The sequence below is a fragment of the Gambusia affinis genome, linkage group LG10, assembly GCF_019740435.1.
Source record: "Gambusia affinis linkage group LG10, SWU_Gaff_1.0, whole genome shotgun sequence".
Taxonomy (NCBI): Eukaryota; Metazoa; Chordata; class Actinopteri; order Cyprinodontiformes; family Poeciliidae; genus Gambusia; species Gambusia affinis.
The window spans coordinates 17689928-17710759 of record NC_057877.1 but is presented as its reverse complement, the minus strand read 5'-3'; the positions used below and the strand labels follow the sequence as shown (position 1 = coordinate 17710759).

Genomic DNA, 20832 nt, shown 5'->3' with positions numbered 1-20832 from the left:
AAAGCAGTGGACGGGTTCCTGCATTTATGAAGAACAGCGAAGACAAAAAGGAGGAGAAACATGGGAGGAAAGAGAAACACAAGTAGACTGCGATGGCTTAAGACATACAGGAATTTGAGTGAGATTTATGAGAAGTGAAAAATGGGGACAGAGAAGAGACCGACAGCAGATTTTTAAGATTTTTCTCAGAATTTATATGTAACAATAACATGCATTTCTGAAAGCGTGAACCAACAAATCTTGAAATGTTGTGAGCAGGATCGGTTTTCTTGTCTGACAAACATGGTTCAAAATTTAAAGTGTTCAGAAATATGATGCAGCAATGGGAGAGATCTATGAGGACTCTTCTGCAGTTTTGAGTTCTTGTGAAATAGGAAATGTCCAGACAGAACTATGTTCTTGTCACCTAATGTATCTGTTCTTTCAGCATAAGTACAGGCCTCAACTCTAAAAAGAAGAATGGAAAAAAAAAAAAGTGTATTCTGTTTCATGATCCCTTGAGAATGACATTTTTAACTTGATAAAATTTTAAAACATTAAATGCATGTTATACATATTATCACAGAAATATTTCATTGAAGTAGCTTTATAAAAAAGCTCATCATAGCGTGAGAATCTCATACAGCCCAAAGGAATCAGATCGAATTAAACAGTCCAGTGAGCTAAATTACACAGGAACAAAGTTATAATTAAAGATTTTTTTCAAGCATCACTAGCATTAGTGGAGGACAGCAAATAATATGTCTCTGTTGGATACTAGTCTAGTATACTAGTAATTTATGGTTGAGCATGAACTGTATTTTTTTACCCAATGCAAAAGGGGAAAGAATATTAGTTCTCTTCACTTATCTAATAGAGCGACACTGAAATGTGACACAGCTGAACACAGATCATATCTGACGGCCTCGACTTGTTTGTCAATGATGCAACATTTACTCCTGGACTGGATTTTTAGAAAGTTTACACAGTACACTATGCTCAACGTCAGACACTGTTGAACAAATATTTCCACATCACCTTTCTAGTATAACTACATACTTTTTTTGAAGATTAAATCTTTGAATGGATTGTTACATTTTATAGTCATCATGAAGTGAACCCTCGTTTTTCGCGGGGGGTTGCGTCCTGAAAAGAACCAGTGATAGGCATCCATGAAGTAGTTACCTTTATTTTTTACAATTATTACACAGTATAATTAAATACCCTACATCGAAACCAAAAAACAAAAAGTCAGTTTTAGTCCGTTTATTTTTTGTTTTCAAACAGTTACTTTGCTTACTATTTTTTAACATATTTCAAGTTTACTTAAGTATCGAAACCAATTCTGCCCAAAAACAGTTGCAAAGTCACAAGATGTAAACATGTCTCAAAGAAAGTCCATGTTGGTTGTAGATGTCTCGTCATGCATGAAGGAGCAGAGGTGGTCTACAAGATCGGGAGTTACAAATGTACACAATGCCCAGAGGCCAAAAAAGCCGGCAGGGTTAAAACGACTAACATGGGGTTAACCATCCGCTACTATAATAGTGACTGTTGGGCCTGATTTATGGCCAAGTCTTCATATCTGAGCTTTGACAGATTTATCTCTGTCACACCTCACGCACAGCAGCTCATAACATTCGAGTTTCCTGGTGCTCTGCTGAGCTATTTAGACAATGCAAGTTTAAAGACCTCACAAACGACATGGTTCAAGAAAGCAGCTGTGACCTGATCTCCTTGAGCAAAACAAACTACAGGGTTTGACAAGAGATATGCACCAACTATTTATGTGGCAGGACAAGAATGACAGACAGAGAGAAAAGCAATCATTTAAAAGTCAAGGCAAGAGAGTTTGGGAAAATTGGGAATTTTAATGAGTCATTTATCCTAAAGCCAACTCTGCAGCCAAAGACAAGAAGCAAAGTCAATGTTCTGAAGCACACAGCTCTGTAAAGCTTACCTTAAACATTTTTTTACAAGCAGGAAAACCAGCTGAATGTTTAAAACCAATTTTAAAGAATCGCTGGATTGAGTAGAGATGCTCATTACCAGTTTTATGCAAGTAAATTTACTAATCACTGCTTTGTTTTACTGAGTTGTAGTAAATGTTATAATTTGCTTGTGCCAGAATGACTAGAAATATAAAACCCATTTTGTTTCACCGAAGACCAAAGGTACACTGCCTGCAATGGTTAACTAATCATTGATATAAGTCCAACCTTGAGTTTAATTTCAACATTACCATGAACATCAAACAATCACTCACTATAGCAGGGGTGTCAAACTCCAGGCCTCAAGGGCCATTGTCCTGAAGTTTTTAGATGTGGCACAGGTACAAAACACCAGAAGAAAATGACTCAATTGCCTCCTTTTTGTGTAGGTAAGTTCTTCAGCGTCCTGGTAATGACCTAATTATTCTATTCAGGTCTGACGCAACAGAGGCAAATCTAAAAGTTTCAGGACAGTGGCCCTTGAGGACTAGAGTTTGACACCTCTGCTCCATAGCATCTGAAGAAAACTCTACAAAGGAATGTAAATGCATTTTTACTAAGTTTACCACTCCTACCAATCCACATGTTTTCATATTTTTTGAGAAGTTTTAAAATTAACCTCCAAAAACAAATACATTAATCCTAAAAAAGCCAAAAAAAACAATAAGCATCAATAGCAATTTACAACCAAAGGTTTAAAGTCTGCTTTTATAATTGAAGCCCAATGCAGCAAAAGCTATTATGATTTTGATTAGCATAAAACATTTAGACGTCGTTTCACCATAGTTCCTAAACTAAGATTTGCATCGCCAAGGTTTCACTTCATGTTTTTAACTACACCAACAAAATGAAAATTATGTATATATATATATATATATATATATATATATATATATATATATATATATATATATTTATATATATATATACTTATATAAATATATATATATATACTTATATAAATATATATATATCCAATTTTTTTTTTTTGCAAAACTATTGAGCTTTAAATGACACTCCCAGTAGATCATGCTTAATACCAATCTCAATTTAAGGTTGAGAACTCAATAAGATCTCACATTATTACAGTGCCAGAATATTGTTGGTGTTTATTATGAAAATGTAAAAAATGCAGCATTTTTCAATGTCTTTTAAACCTAGGACTCCTTATATTAAGACAAGGATACAAACCACATTGAGATCAGTGTTTCTCAACTCCAGTCCTAAGGGACCAATTCCCTGCATGTTTTATGTGTTTCCCTTCCTGACCTGAATAAATGGGTGATTAACAGGCTTCTATAGCACTTGATGGCATCCAGGAGCTAATGCTATCACTTAAGTCTGCTGTGCTGGAGCATAGACGCATCTAAATATGCAGGGCATTGGTCTCGGAAGACCTGGATTGAAAAATACTCTTGACAAACCAGGACTGAATGACCAATTACAGACCCCTTAAAACACAAATTGTGGTTTTTAAACGCTTTAAGGTATTTGTAAAAACAAAAAAGGCTCATTTGTTTTACTAGAAAATATTCAGAAACCCTGATCTCACAAAGTCCAGGATTACGTATTATCAGACTGATAAATCATTACTCCTCTACTTAACATATAAAGGTCAATAAGATATTCTACAAAAAGACATAAAATGAGTGTTGTGTTGAAATTGTTGCTGTCGTTCCTTATCTCATGATGAGTGCTCAACACTGAATTAATCAGCCAATGTCTGTCAGTACAGCAAGACAAATCTTTACTATGTAAAAATGTCCTGTTAATGCAATCAAGTGTAAATACTTTAATCTCAAATGGCATTGTTCTTTCAAAGATTAGACATTGAAAGGTCACACACTGGAGATGCAACATCATCATTTTTGATCAAGTGAGACTCAAACTCACAATACAATGATATTAAAACCACAAAGGCTGATTACAATTATGCTATTCTGTCCTACAAACATCCAAAGAGGTAAATAGAGTCTTAAGACCAGGTAGAATGACACAAAGGACCAAACCCAATGAAAACACAGAGTTCAGAAATACAAACTGTTCTTCTGGATTTGTTTTTCCAGCAACCATGCTGGTTTACATGCGTGATCTCCACGCATGTAAAAACACGTGTAGAGATCTTGCTCTGAAACTCTCCCCTATTTTTGATCGCAGACGTTACATTTGTTGAGTTTTTTGGCTGAGAAGCAATCCAGGCCTGAGCGCCGACTAAAATAGACTTTGGAAAGAGATGTGACCCAGCAAAGTGCTTGATTCTCATAAGGGGGCGATTAGGAGAGGCTGTGGGAGTGGGGTGGGTGGGGAAAGCTCAGTGGCAAACATGGACTTGACTCTCTGCATGAGGCAAAGCCTGCAGTCATAACCAACTCAGGCAAGGCTCCAGCTGTGCAACTAACCAACGCTGACAGCACACACCCCACCCACTCTCATATCGAAGGCCTCAGTATTCAGGAAATAAAGAGCAGCTTGTTGGAGCAGTCTGTGACTAAACTTACAAACCCTGAGTAAATAAGAGCACGACTCAGGCTTCAGCTGTGGCAGGTCGCGGTGTCTCTGCAGAGGCTGACAACAACCATGTAAAGTCAGAAAAAGATAAGTGAAAATATGTCACACTGATACGAGCATTCTCGGAAGCAGAGGTTGTTCATTTCTGCTCAACTTACACATGATTGTTACCATGAACACAGATGAGTCAGGATATTCCCTCTCAGGAGAGGCTCAGTCAGCTGTGGGGCAAACATTCATGCTAAACTACAGAGGAACACCAACTATCTGCTTCATTTAATTTCACAAGGCTCAATCTCGTTTACTTCCCTGCTTAAATAAGGTGTAGAATTGGTTCTTGAGGCATGACAACGGCCTAGTGAACTTTGCCACAGAGACGGGCAGCACTGTTGTTGTCAGAGCTCGTCAGCTGCTCTCCAGCAACACTGGCCTGTCACATGCCAGCGCCTCTGTTGGGGTTAAGTGGGCAGGCCGGGAAGCTAATGAGCACATACAATAACAGCCAAGAAAAGGCACAAGACATAAGCTGAAACCTAAAGCGAATAAATTACACTTTACACTCTGAGGAAATGTTCAGATCATTGACTTAATCAGACTTCAGCAGGACACTGTTGAAAATGATTAAACTGTTAAAAATATATATTCTGAAGCTCTTCTCAAATCCAAAATCAAAACTAAAGTTAACCATACACATGTCCATAAGGAATGTGACCAGCTGATGCAAATGTTTATCTCAAGACATTGATCAAAGGTCTCCAAACTGAGACTTAACAGCTGCTGTGCAGATGAGATGACTTTGCATATCATATCTAGCAGATTCCTGTGACAAATCACAGTTAACTCCTCTTACATACCAAGCACATGCTGCACACTTGGTGTATCGTGAGGGCATTGCATTTACTGCCCCATGGTGAACTTTCCATGCGCAGAGTCTTTATCAGCTACATGGAGCCATAGTTAAGGTTCCTTATAGACCTTTATGGTAAAAAGTCAAAACAACAATGAGAAAGCAATTCAGAATGTGAAAACAGATTATTATATACATTACATTATTATAACTGTAAAACTATCTTTTTATGTAAATTACCATACTGTTTTTGGAAAAACAATGATCAGAATTGTGACGATAATAGTGATACTCAGTTCCAATTAGGGTGCTTAAGCACAAATGCTTTGGGAAATTTGCAATAATTCTGAATTTGAGTGCATTTTCCTAAGTAGTTGAAAATGAAGACTCACAAAGAAAACACATTAAAATGAGAAAAAGTTAATTAAATGACATCTAACATGAAATGTGATACAGAACTAGGATTCTTTACTCAAATAGAGTAAATTGCAGGGTTTGTAATTAATCGCATTTTAAATAAAACAATATATCGACAAAATAAGCAACATTTTCAATTCAAAAACCTTTTTGTCTGCTAAATAGCTGAATAAAGAATTTAGCAGAAAACATCTATGTTGTTGACATGAGCTCAACAACAATTGGTGCAAAGTGCTATTATACCCACTCAGGATTCAAGTTTTTCAGGAACTCTTGAGGATTCACACAAAAAAATACTTTAGAAATGTGAACTGTGGATGCTGACATTAGCATTGGGAACAACTTGTTGCAGCAACACGTGCTGCATTGAGATGCTATTTTCAGATTGAATAGTTTCAGTGATAGGCCAACCCCTTTTGCACACAATAGTCTTTTACAGTGTTTCTTCAGACCGGTTTTGAAGCAAAAATTAACCCTAAGAGAAGCGCCTTTGTCGTCCATTGCTGTTGTCTTCAGTTGCCGCTTATGCATCAGATTTAAGGACCTACCAGAAACGCATTATAAAAGATTCAGTTTGGGACTTTTGTATGTAAAAAAATTAAATTGCATTTAATTGCTCAAAACATTTAAATGCATCAAAATCTGTTAAATTACTTATTTAAAATTACCACAATAAAGTTCCCAGCTCTAGTTGCAGACATGTTCAACTGCTTGTCAAAATCTTCTTCATATTCAGTTGCAAATAATTTTAGATGAACAGACTAACGCTGCTCAAAGTAAATCACTTTGAAGCAGGACAAGTGCAAAAAGCTGAACATGGGATCATTTCTCATGTCTTTGCTGCTTGTGTGTTTATTGTTTTTTATTTGTTCAAAGGACTGCATCTTCTCCCTATAAATGGTAAAATAATTCCAAGGCTTCTGCCCGTTTTTTTTTTTTGTTTTTTTAAAACTCTGTACGGTGTTATCTGTCCAACCAAATGGAGCATACACTGACTAATCTGTAAACACTTTGAGGCTGAAAGTGTTTACACTTTACACTGAGCACATGCATCTGTGTGAATGAACAATAATTTATGACGTACGCGTTTACATAATACACACTTGATCAATAGTTTTTTGGCATGAACTCAACTCTGACAGCTCTCACTCTGCCAGAAACCTGTTAAGCCTGTAAGCAAGTATGGTGATTTGCTTACAGGTTTGACAAAATAGTAAGAATGGTGAAGGAATGAAACGGTAATTCACAGGTATGAAATGGGTGTACAAAGTGGCAAAGAGGCTAATTTCACCAGAACATTTGCTACAAGGTTTGTTTTGTAAAATTATGTCTCTATTTAGATGTGAAGACATCATAATGGCAGCTGATAATCAAGATCTGGGCTGAAATAAAGCCAAATTAGTCATTAGATTCCTGAATGCTAATCTCAAGAGAGCGCTTAAATTGCACTCTTTTTGTGTGATTAATTTCCCCTTGGGATCAATAAAGATTTTTTTTATTTTTTTTATTTTTTTAAGGAATCCAAGAACAAATGCCCTTTTTTCAAGTTTTGAAGACTGCAGCTACTCCTACATAATGAATAAATCCTTCAATGAGCAGATTTGTGTTGAAATGCCAATGTGTTACCCTTCCTGATCCCAACTGCTGACTGCTTGGTGGGGATCATTCATTGACAAGCACAGGACGTGGTGGCTGAAATATTTTCCATTGTTTGGTATGGAGGTTTTTAGCTGACCTTGTTCTGGGCCAAAGCTAAGGATAGCAAAGGACTAGAAGAACAGACAGCCCACAGCAACACTAAAAATGAAACAACCTGAGCACAATGAAGTGACTTGTTTAGATTTTTAAGAAAAATTTTATGTTTTTTATATTAAAAATTGTTTTGGTAGATTCTCATCTTCCCACTATTTTGATCACTTCAGCTGATAGGAATGTTGTTGGATTCTTCTAACAAGTTAAAACAGAAGATAAAAATTGAAGAGGCGGAAAGGTGTGAATCAGCAGCATAAACCAGTGATCCCACCTGTCTCAAGTAATGAGTAGAAAGTCAGTTTATATTGTGTTGGTCAACTCCTGAAACCCTGAAAAGCTACATGAATCCAGCACCTCTGGGGCTTTCAATTATATGAAAACTTTCGACATAACGGTTTAAGCTGGACATTTTACCTTGAAACAACCAAAATGGACCCAGTTTTACAAAGACAGACAACAATGATGATGAGTAAGACCTGATTAAGTAAAAACAAAAATATGCTTGTGCTATCTTTCTGACACCACTGTTTCAATGTAGACACTGCTGTCAGTCTATACGCTACAGTGACTCACATCCGCTTCTTTACAGAAACCTGCTTGTTGTAAGGCAAGGGAGGATGTGCAAGGACCCGCTGTGGTTCAATGCTGACAAGAGGAGACACTTCAGGCAAACTTGACTCGGCAAACAAAAGAGGAAGACGACGACAGGGGAAGTGATTGACAGAATACAAAAGCGGACATCAAAGCGAAGAAGGAAACTGAGGTTCTTACAAAACTGGCAGTTTTCAACTGACTACAAGGGGGGGAAAACTGATTTGCTTGCATGGATGTTAGAGTCTCTTCAAAGAACAAAACCTAGGAGGTTTTAACTGTCTTTACCTCAATTACAATTCTGTTAACTTTTTTACTGTAAGCTTTATCCCTAGCAAATAATAAAATATAACCTAAAATAATACATTAGTTTTATAATCAAATACTTTTGATTTCAGTAAAGCTGTAAAATATTGTAGCTTACAAATGTCCCAGGTCACTCGTTATTTTTGCCTCCTTTGAGGTAGATTTTCTTAAGATCTTATAACATGGTTAACTGAGGAAATCTGAAGGTTTTACAAGGTTTTCCTTTTGGTTTAGGAATTGGAGAAAGTTGGACAGTTGTTTGTGTTTGCGCAATAACTTCTCGTCAGAGTAACAACATTCAAAACGCAGAGCAAAACAGGCCCAGAAATATATATGACATGTATTGATGCCATGCCGTGTTTGAGAATTCATTGTTAAAATACTATACAATGACAGAAAAATAAATATTTTTGTAATAAGTTTATTAATGTGGTTAAAAAGAAAAATAAGTGAATAAATAGCTTGTTTATTTTACAGCAAAATATGTCACAAGCTAAAGGTTAGAATAGATTATGTATGAGCATTGACGATTTATAGCCATTTAGTTAAATGTTTCTAAGTCAGCTTTTAAAAGTAGATCAATGGATTTTCAAGTAATCCTAATTAAAAACCAAGACTGAAAACTTTTAAACCTTAAAACAAGTATGTGTTGCCTTGTTGTGTGCAAACAGATGGTGACTGAATGGTCGGCTGTCTATGTTTGGTCTGTTTAAACGATCAGAGTGCTGAGAGCAGCAACTTAACAAGAACATCTTTATGCACCAGTACTTGACGCCGGCAGAGTGAAAAAAAAGGCTTCTGATAAAAAGCTGTACATAAGCAGCTCTTGAAATCAACTTTTCAACTCCAGCATAGCAGTTTGATACCACAACACACAAAGAGAGCCAGAAAGGATACGAGGAGTCAAAACCACCAGAGAACCAGATTGGACGATGGGCTTTATTGAAAACTCAGAGAGAGGATGCATGACTCAAGTGCAGCTGCCTGCCATGCTTTCCACACATCCTCATTACTCACAATGCAGACATGCAGTTTTTGGGAGGGCCTGAAGCTCTGAAACCTCATTGTTCAGCCCCATTTGAGCCAAACTTAACACAAAGCTTCACATTTTGAAACAGCATCTGCTCGACATTTTGAGAGTTAAAGACATTTACGGTATATGCCACAGACTTCCAGTCGACACCATTTCATTCCTAAGGGCAAAACCCCAATATGTGGTCGGCCTTTAAAATCTTCTTCCACTCAAAAAGGCTCAATCATTTCAGTACTACAACAAAGAACATCTAAAATGCCTTTCGCATATCTCTACTGCAGTTTCGCAGGAAATGGCAAAAAAGAAAGTGACACATGGTCTTCATGCAACATTTGCTCTCACTGTGGCAGTCAACCCTTGCAAAGAAGCAGTCTATTAACAGACATAAAATGTCCTTTTTCTTTTTCACTTCCTTAATCCTGTATCAAAATATCTGCTTAACAGTAAAGCAATGAGTAGGGCAGATGGTCAAAAAAGTGAAGATAGATTTTCGAGGAAGTGGCCTTTGACGGACCTTTGTTGGTAAAAAAAAAAAAATAACTGACTTATTTTAGACACAGACATCGGTCTTTATTCGCGTAAGCCTGACTGAATTTTGCTCAAGCCACCTAAAGAAAGAAAGTTTTGTTCTGCTTTCATAGTTGAGCAAGCTGACAATGGTCTGCACATAAAGAAGCAAATCGACTTGAGCTCTCCAGACACCTAGGCCTCCCAGATACCCATCATGTTGGGCAAAACCATATGCAGCATGTTTCACATGTTGGGGCAGAGCATAACACTTCAGAATATTAAACTGTTGAGTCTTTTGAAAACTATATTGAAGAGTCATCACTCAGGTGCCTGAGCTAACTTTTTATTTCCTCACATAAAAATGCATTTCCTAGCCCTTTGGATCCAGTGAAAAAAAGCACCTCTGACGCCGCTACTCTGCTTCAGTTAAACATCCAACAATCCAGATACCCATCATGTTGGGCAAACAAATGCAGCATGTTTCCACCCAAAAACAAACACACAAATGAAACCAAAAAGAATATCGGCCCAGTTCTACTATTGAAACTATAAATTGAAGAGTCATTAGATGTTAATGAGCTTCAGTGATTGGATATAATTTAGGCTGGAATTGCGTTATATCCAGAAAACTTTGAATATTGGCACTCACTCAGGTGCCTGAGCTAACTTTTTATTTCCTCACATAAAAATGTGTAAATATGCATTTCCTAGCCCTTTGGATCCAGTGCAACACTCTGATTCAGTTTATCAGTTGAGTTAAACATCCAACAATCCAGAGTTGTATCCTTGTCACCATAACATGCTGACCAAACTGATAAAAAACCCTAGACCCAAAAACAATAACACAAATGAAAAAAAAAGAATAAAAAGTGATTCTACTCCAACAGATTACCAACATCAACAGTTATTTGGTGTGGAAAAATTTTGTTATTTTGGGCAATTTTTCAGCCTTCTTTGTCTCACATTTGTTTTTAAGACATCATTAAAGTTGCATTAACTTAGTCAAAGCCACAGAATTTAAGTATCTTTGGGAAACTTATGGTGTTTCCCCAAAGAAACACCATAAGTCTACTGAACTATCTACTGATAGTTCAGTAGACTCGGTTTGATCGGGAATCGAAATTACAACATATGTTACATTTTCAGCTGGTTCAATTTACTTTCACACTGCACTGTCAACAAACCAAAACCTTAGAGCAATCCCCCTTGCTTGAGGTGGTGTTGCATCATAAACTACTGAAGGAAACGACACAAAAAATAAAAATAAAAAATTCAAAAGAATTGCTGCTTTAGACATGTGAAGAAGTGATTTTCTTCTACATGAGATGTAAAGAAAAATGGAGTGGTGTCAGATCTTAGTGGTTGTAGGATTTCTCTCCCACTAGTACTAGACTTCAGCCTTTGTTTCAGTCATGTTGCATTAACTTAGAAAGCCACAGAATGTTAAGTATCTCCAACTTATGGAGCAAAATGCATACTGTTCCTCGAGAACAGTATGCATTTGAACTGCACCACGATTCACTTCAACCAAACAGAGACCTTGGTTTTTAGGCGAACCAGAGGTGGCAGTTTTTGGTCGGCATCAAAGTTCGATTTTACATTCACACGTACCCAAACAAAGTGGACTCATCAAGGCAAACTAACTACAGTTTGATTAAACAGAGTGAAAGCAACCTTAATTAATGACCAATGATTGTTGATACAAATGATACAAATACTCCTGATTCGACAAGATCAAATTGATTAGACTAATTGAAAGGCTATATCTCATTCAATGAAATATAGCTATAATGAAAAGCCAAAGTTGTGCCTTAATTTGGACATAGCATAATGCTGACACTCAGTACACTCCTCTACTCCTTGTAACAAACAGAGTCTGGTAATGAGAAGATGCCAAGATATTGTTCTGCTTGCAAAGGATCTTCGCACATACTTCGTGTGCTATATACACTCGTAATGAGAGGTCTAACCTGTTCTGCACTGACAGCACTTTGGAACGAGAACAAAGACCAACATGTTGCACTTGTCAACCTTCTCCTCACAACAATTCAATTCCTAACTGATTTAATAACAGTTTTCCAGCATCAAACATAGCTTTAATGGTCAGAAAGAATCACAGTTGTTTATTTGCCACTACAGAGTGACTCTTAATGGAAGAAATACCCCAACATCATCTGGATGGATGTAAGGCTAGTTATTCAAACTGTTTTCCTTTAACTTCTGGACCTTTGGGTCCAAAAAAGAAGAAGGAAAGACTTTGTAAGGACTAGACAGGACATTTGGGGGAAACCATCAAAAAAAGAAAAGTCCTGCCATTTGCCTTTAGAAAGATCATGGTTGTCATAGCAGGCATGAAAAACAAAGTTGAAAACCAGAAATGAGCAATACTAGGGCAGTTCCAGGAGACATAATTATCAGCAGCCAAAGCTGGTGAACTTATAAAGCTGCTGATTGCTCAACGCCAACCACAAGTTTAAAGCCAAATCCAAGTGCCATATCCAAGTACAAACTAAAGCTTCTAATGAAAAGCGGCTTTGTTATTCACAAAAAAAGGAAAGACAATGATGTGAATGGAAAACTGACTACAACATTGGGAACGTACAGAGTGAGGGGAAGAGTGTGTTAACAGTTTCAAGGGACATAAGAGGGCGGCAGAAGGAGGGCAGACCCCGCGGTTCTGGACCAATAAACAAAAGCGTCTACTCAGGTTCTCCTCTGAATCATCATTCAATTACAGCCATCAAGCGCTCCAGGAACATGTCCCCAAAACGTAAATAAATGTACAAAGATATCCGCTGCCTTGAGCTCACATGTAGCAGAACCAAATCAAAATCATCCAAACAAGTAATGGGATTCTCACAGTATGATGATCAAAATAAATATTCAATGTACTTTATAACAGAATCATAATGCTGCACAAGTAATCTACTATACTCATGTTTTCTATGACACTTCATGTTTTTTTCCACAGGCTTAAAATAATACAATGCAATTTGCTGGGTTTTCTTAGAATATTTTTTAAACAATTTGAATATTTAACTGGACTTAACTGGATATAATTGGACTGAATTAGCATTGTATAAATAATCTTGAACTGAATTACATAGGAGTGATGAGGGGAGCTCCTTTAGCATTTTTCACACTAATATTTCCCAACAGCCAAATTCAAATTTATTTCACACAATGAGCAGGTGTATAAATCATCTTTCAACCAGCTGAGACTAAGTGCACAGCAACATGTGTTCATATTTAGACAAGAGAAAGACAGGCTCCCATTTTGTGAGAGAAAAATAATGGAATAAAGAATTTGTCTTCTAATAAGATAGCCATTCAAGGTGTCACAGTCCCAAAATAATAACATAATGCTCCCATCAAGGTGTATTAATTGTAAACTTGGCATATATGTGCCACTGAAATGAGCAAAAAACCAAATGAGGGACTTGCAGTCGCTAAGCAACAATTTATCACCTTCAAGTGACGTTAACTTCTGCATTACTTTTAGAAGGAAATACAAATTAAACTTTCAGTTAAATCTATTAAGTTTGGTTATGTTATGGGGACTGTTCTGGAACCGCTAGAGATGATGGTGCAAAGAAGGATTCATCCAAAAATTAACAACTTTATGGATAACAATTAGTATCCTTTTCATCAAACTGCTACACAACAGTATGTTTGGTCAGAGGCTATTAGAGTCGCTGTAATAAAGACGGCTACAGGAGCTCCTTCTTGCCCACAGTCATCACAGGGCTGTCAAACTCCAGTCCTCAAGGGCCAGTGACCTGCAACTTTTAGATGTGCCTTTGCTGCACCACACCTGAATAGAATAATTAAGTCATTAACAAGGCTTTGGAGAACTGATCTACTCAAGGAGAAGGTAATTAATCCATTTCATTCCAGTGTTTTGTACTTGTGGCACATCTAAAAACTGCAGGACAGCGGCCCTTGAGGACTGGAGTTTGAACTCGAATAAATTGAGTTACAACAATATTTAATTTAATTTTAAGTTAATCACATTCTCTGAAGCAAAAGAATCTGTGTAGCATTCAGTGAAATAAGTCACTGAATGTTGAATTTGCACTATCACACTTCAGTTTATATTTTAAAGAAAGAAAATTTGATTTTATGTACCATATCTAACAAAAACTAAAATATGCTACTAAATGTAAAAAAAACTTAGCAATTATAAAGACGTATTGGTATATGTAGACTATTATACATCAAAAAAACCTTGCTTACAACCACAACCTGATACTTGAGGTCGGAAATCCTTGCTTGACAGTACAGCATAATGTGTCCTCTTAAACAAATCTCCATTTGCTTTAAATGTAGGGCGAAACACTGAAAAAAACAAATCACACAATGTCAGAAACTTTAAACTAATCCCTAGGGAACAACATCAAAGTCATGTCAATCCAACTCTGAACTGTACTTCCCACAGGGTTGGTAGATGTTGCGAAAAACGTGCTACAAGTAGGCCAAAATGTACCAAAATGTTCTTTCGCAGAGATTAGAGCAAATCATACCTGATGGACTGACAGGCTAAATAATACCTGTGATACAGAGAGTAGTGATCTAGGAATCATTAAAGGTTTGCAATGAAGACAGCTGCCAAACTCCAACTAATCCTCAAATCAATCAAGTTCTTGTTCTTTCTTTTTTTTTTGTTTTTGACAGCTGCCTTAAAACGATTCGTGTCAGAGTTAAAACCACTTTTCTTTTATGAACTGAATTAAGTGTCCATCGTTTTAAGAACTAGTCCAAAGGTGGATATTAACAAGAACAAACCCAATAAATCACATCCACTTTGCCAGTTGTGTGACATTTAAGCATGTGAGAAAACCATTTTATTTTCTCTGCAACAAAGTTTTCCCATTGTGGTGGTGACATCACATGCAGGCAATTTGATAAATCTCAGGAGGTTTGGCAGCAGGTTAATATTGTTGACCCAAGGTAACTGACTCATTGGTGATAAGAGAGGTAATATTTCTATCTACATACTTCTGACTGTACAGCTGTGGGATCCACCAGCCTTATCAAGCTGATGCATATGCCTTTTTTTCCCCTGGATTACACTGTATCGCTGCATAGATAAAGCTCTTTTAATGTTACTTTTGCTCATCTTTGCTCAGTCATACAGTTCAAATAAAGGCAGAGTCCAGTCATTTCTGCCCAGGGGCAATAAGTCCCCTAGTGTTCACAGAAAATGCTTCTCTTTAATATACAGTATTCCACTCTAAAGATGCTTTCCTGGAGCCTCATTGTGCTATATTTATAAATTCTTCCACATTCAGCCAAATCATGCTACCTACCCTGCCCACAATTCATAAAATACACTGTCATCAGCATAATATAAGAACCAAAACCTCATTCATTTTTCAAATTTTCGTGCCTGCTAAACCCCATTTGTGAGGGAAAATGGGAAATTCATTGCATTCTTGAAGCACTAAAGTAGATTTCACCAAGCATCTGCAAAAACTACCTATGTGTGAAAGGGCCACATGGATAACAGACAACATGTGACTGCATCACAAACAGGAATCACAAAGGAAACAGAAAGTCCATCAGTATATCTCAATGCATCACGAACCACAAAGGGTTCACTGCCAGCTTCATGTGGTTAGTATTAGACTTGAGAATGATTTGGTTACATTTATTGATGATTCATGAAAATTACAGTAAAAATGACCCATACTACGCACAAAAGTGGGCAAGGTATCAAGGTATCAAAGTAAATGAAGGTTTCAAAAAGCTCCATTTCCAAAAGAGCAAATATTTTCCATCACATTGTTCCTACGTCACGAAGTCCTTCCAACTGAGATCCCAGAGAAACGTATGGAGGGAACAGAGATTTTCCCAACAAACATGGAGATTTGAGTAACACAACCATTCCCCTCCCCAACCTGTTGCTTTGCACTGCTGACGAGTTGGCTAAATAAAATAACACAATAATTTTCCTTACATACAAGGTCAACTTCAGCTCAAATGGATTGTTCTTCTTTGCTTCAGGAAATCATATTGCGAAACTCTCAGTTAGCCCATGGCAGGTCTATGAAAGATGTTGCATATTAAAGAAATTTACATTGAGCAAATGTTTTTTTCTTAATTATGCCCCCAGAACTTGCTCGGAGTATTCAGCACAAATGAGCATCAGCACACGGGCTATATGTACACGTGAGGCACGGTAACGTGAAAGATGACTTAGCCTACAGGTGCGTGCAATTATCCGAGAAGTTACCTGACAATCACAACAGTATGATATTCACGTGCTACTACAGCTCCAAATATGTCACACTTAAGCTCACAGTAATTATTTTTTCCCCATCACTGTTGCTGGGGACACTTAGAACTTCAATCAAAGAAAAAGGTCAAAGGATAAAAATTTGTCAAAATGCTTCAAGAAAAATTGCAGTGGAGAGGCTTTTTTTTTTTTTTTTTGCCGAGAACGGTGCAGCAACCCAGGTATGAAAAGATTAACAAGAACATGTCAACCACCAAAGTGCACCAGCAGACATGACGCCGGTGCCATGATGTCACAGAGTGAATTTTTGGATTGGAATGGCCCTGGAAGCAACACATCTCTCTGGAAAATGGGCATCTAATGAAGAAGCCAGAAACAATCCAGCTCTTGTCAAGTTCTGTCGCAGAGTTACAGATTTGCACTGGACAGAACTATATAACATTAGTTTGGAGTAATGTTCATTTTATTCTTTGCTTAGGTGAGGTTTTTTTTTTTTTTTCAATAGTTTGTGTGGATATTGGTTTTACATCTCATGACTGCATTATCTAAATCCACAGGGTTTCATGTTTAAAAAACATGAAGTGCCACAATACTGATAGATTTGTACTTATAGAAAACTAATCACATAATTTAAATTTTGGAATGTCGGGGAACGTCAAACTGAATTGAAGGTCAACAATCCACGGGGGATTTTTTAGGTTTATTAGAGACATCCATGAAGGCATACACAGGGGAGGATGAAATTCAACATCATTTTAAGCTACAATGTTAACTACTTAACACTTTTGGTATTTTGTTTTTTTGTTGTTTTTGTTTTTTTGTTTTTTTTTTTAAATGAAATTTCTGGATTTAATGGAGTCCATAAAAACACAAACTTTAGACTCTTCATTGCCGAGTGTTGTTGCAAATGACATCATTGGAGCTTCGACCACAGCCTCTCTGTGCTCACGGTTTGCTTACGCTCCCACTTTCCTGCCCTTATTCACACCCACAATGGTGAGGAACAGACTGACAATAGAGACACACCTAACTTGGCTAGTACCCAACCAGACATTAACAGGCTAGAGTGAGACTTGACCATTAAGAAGGGGCTTAAAGAGGCAACAAGCAGCTATGTTGAAGAGGAAAGTTGGGTTTGATAAATTTCTTTTCTCCCTGAATAAATAATAACTAGTCTACAACTCATGGTTGTTTGATGATATGAAAACATGCAAGTGTCACAAAATAAGTTGTTCGATGAAGTGTGCTCCCCTCTTCAAAAACAAATGAAAACCAATCAAGAAGTAGTTGCTTCCACATAACATTTACTCTGTTGTGTAACTCAGCCACCACTGTTGATTCACTTGAGTAGATGTAATGAGCTATGAAGTAATCACTACCAATCCACACTCAGACAGTAAATTGAGGGGTGGTCTACCCAGGGAAAAAGAATTATAGCAGAGGCAGAGTGCTCCGATTAATGGGAACCAATTTGTCCCTGGGGGAGCTTCATCACTCCACTTGGCAAAGACGAGGGGCACTGAGCCCAAACCCAAACCATTTCAAGCTGAAGGGAAATCATTGTTATCTCACAGCTCCACCCCCACAGAGCCTTGTTCCACTTTGTGATGAACTCTAATTCAAAACAGAACAATGAAGCTCGGAGCAGATTCCTCAGGGAGGCCGAGTTTGTACACAGAACAATGGTCCCGCTGCCAAGAAGAGAAAATTTTAAAAATCCCTGTCAAGTCATGTATGGGTGTGTTGTTTGAAATATGTTTGGTCGTCAAAAACATTTACAGGAAAGTTATGAGTGAACAAGGCGTTTTAATTACAGCTGAAACCAGTTAAAATTGTGGTTCTGGCTGCCAACTTGCCTTTGGGTCCATAAACCTCCCTGGAAGTTTTGTGCCTTACGATATGAAAGCATCTGGATGTCTTCATAAGGAGCTAAAACAACCCTTTCTGCAACAGAGTGAGTAAAAGATAAGACATATTAAGGTAGATAATTAAATATTTCACATGTCTGGGTTTAGACAAGATTATTAAAAAGGAGCCCCTCCTCATTTTTTTTTTTTTTTTTTTTACAGTTGCACATATAAGTGATGATAAATGCTTAGAAAAGATTCATCTATTCCAGATAGGAAGGAGTTGTGAGAATAGAGAATAATCGACACTAGAACAAAAATATCTTTATGAAAAGGGGTTATATTTCAACAGTTATTTAATTGAATAAATGTTTCTGAGATTCAGAACAGCCAAACGTTTCATGACAGGCTTTAAAGTTCATGCCTAAAAGAAACAAAATAAATCCCCCTAATTTGTAGCAGAAATAAATGCCCATTTACTGAACCTGGTCCATGACAGAACCAAGATTCAGAATAGTTGAATCTATTCTTTGGCTTTAGCTTTACAATAAGCCCACATAATTATTGAAACATGACACTGCTTTAAAGGGGAGTGTCAAGTCTTCTTGAATGAGGGTCTTATAAAGGCTTTAAGCTGTCAATATGTTACATGCAGTAGATACTTTTCTTTGCACCTTTCTGACGTTTTAGCCAGACCAGGTGACAAAACTAGCAGCTAATCCAAGTAGAGCTAAATGGACTGCTGTTAATAGATCTTTTCTAAAAATCCCATATCCAAAAACAACAAAGAGTTTAAGTGAAAGTCATTTTTTGAACCACATCAAACATAACTTGATGATTTATTTTATTTAGGAGGCATCAATGAGCTTCTTGTAGCAAATCTGGACTTTGAACATAATGTGAAGCATTTTCTGGCAGAATACCCATCAAACAGAAAAGAACAGTGTCACTTAAACCTCCGTCATATGTTTAATTCTTACACTGATTTACTTCTGTATCAGCCAATTACTCTGAACTGAGACTCTTTATACTCCATTATTAGGTTCTGCTAAGAACAGGAAGACCAGGATGGTGCCCAGCCTCCCACCATCTCTTGTGTAAGTAGTCATGGGTTATGTGTAAAATAAAATGACATTTGCAAAAACAAAAATATTCTTTTGAAAGCTTCAGCCTCTGGATCAAATTACGGTATTCTGGATTTATATTAAATGAAGATGCCAACAAAGTTCTCTTTTGTAGATTAGATGTTATCTGCGTATAAGCTTTTAAAAAGACAGTTGGTTCAAAAACCTCCTCTATAAACAATGTACCCAAGGGTTTCATGTTGCTGCGATCTAAAGGATGCGCCAGATCAGTCGAATAGAGGCTGCTATGTTTTGCTGGCTTGGCCTGGGCAGGTTACACAGCGTGGTCTGGACTTTTAAGGCCAAGATAAACCCTTCAGTGCATAGTCTTAAGTAAAGACAATTTACAATCTCGTAGAAAAACAAGGAATTCGCAGGAAAGATGCAAAACTCCTCAAAGGTGGAGCGCGAGTCAACACTACGTTAAGCTTATGTTTCAAAGCTGATAGCTCTTACTGGGCTCTGAATCAGAGAGCCAGGGCAGAAGGCAGTCAGCATCCTGCTGGTTCAGTCTGGCCATGTCACTGCTGCTACGGAGCGGATTACGAGCCAGCAATTGTTGCAGCAGGTGTGAGTTAGAGAGATGTCAATCCTGTCCCTCTCTCCAACATGCCCCATCCTGCCAAGATCTCCCCAGTTCCCACTGATATCTCTGCCTTACATGCATTAAACAGATGAATGACAACTAAATTGATAGCAGCTGTTACTGTTTAAATTAAACTCAGCGACGCCTTCCACATAATCAAGATAAAGCCAAACTGATGCTGCTTGGTCAAAGATCTTTGTAAATAATAATTAACGTGGTGTTCTAAAGACCATAAAAATTCCAACTCAGCATCACATATTAAAACACAAATTAAATCCCACACACTGACTGGATCATTCATAACAAGTCCAGAACAATGCGCACAGATAAACACCGAGGCCTCCACAAGACAGACCATGCACGTGTGTGGACGCCAGCCCTCATTTTAGGTTATTCTTGGCTCAAGCATCACCTCGGCAGCAGCACAGCTCGCAACCAGAGTGTTGCAACATGTCAACTCAAGCTCCAAACAGTCCTAAATAGAGTGTGTACATTACAGGAGTTCTATAGGAGAGTCTGTATTTATAGGGTTTAAAGTTAGGAGGTTGGGAAAGGTGCCCAGAGTAAACACACAGGCCGTCTTTCCCCAAACAGAGCAGAGAATAGAAGCCAACCTCTTTATGATTGACACTTACTTCAATCCCAGTAGCAAAGCACAGCTTGTCTTGTAGCATATACAGGGGATTTTTAATACCCAGAAGCCCCAAACACACTGGTAGAGTAGCATAAAGAGAGAAATTACCATTCAGTTTAGGTATATACAAGCTGCTGAAATGTACCGTCACCCCCTTTTTACGATTTAAATTCATCTCAATGAGATTTCAGAGAAAGTATTCAGTTTTCTCTGGCAGGATGTAGCAGAAAGTAAATCTGCACTTCTCCTCCCCCACTTGTTGCTTCACACTGCTAGTTAGCTGGCTGAAAGAAGGCAACTGCCTGCAGTTTTCATTTACAGACAAGAGCTGTTTGAAAAGAAATATTACAGGTCACAACAGACACATATTCATGATCCTGGAAACAAAATCAATTCATTATGTAACCAAATCACTCAGCTGACGTTTCTTTTTTTTTTTTTTTTAAACAGCAATACAGCAAACAAACTA

The 20832-nt window shown here is 37.5% G+C and overlaps 1 protein-coding gene across 1 annotated transcript in view; it reads right to left on the bottom strand.

Annotated features, from left to right (window-relative positions):
* LOC122838525 (TSC22 domain family protein 2-like) overlaps window positions 1–20832 on the bottom strand; it is a 36616-nt gene that overhangs the window by 12813 nt on the left and 2971 nt on the right. The window lies entirely within an intron of this gene.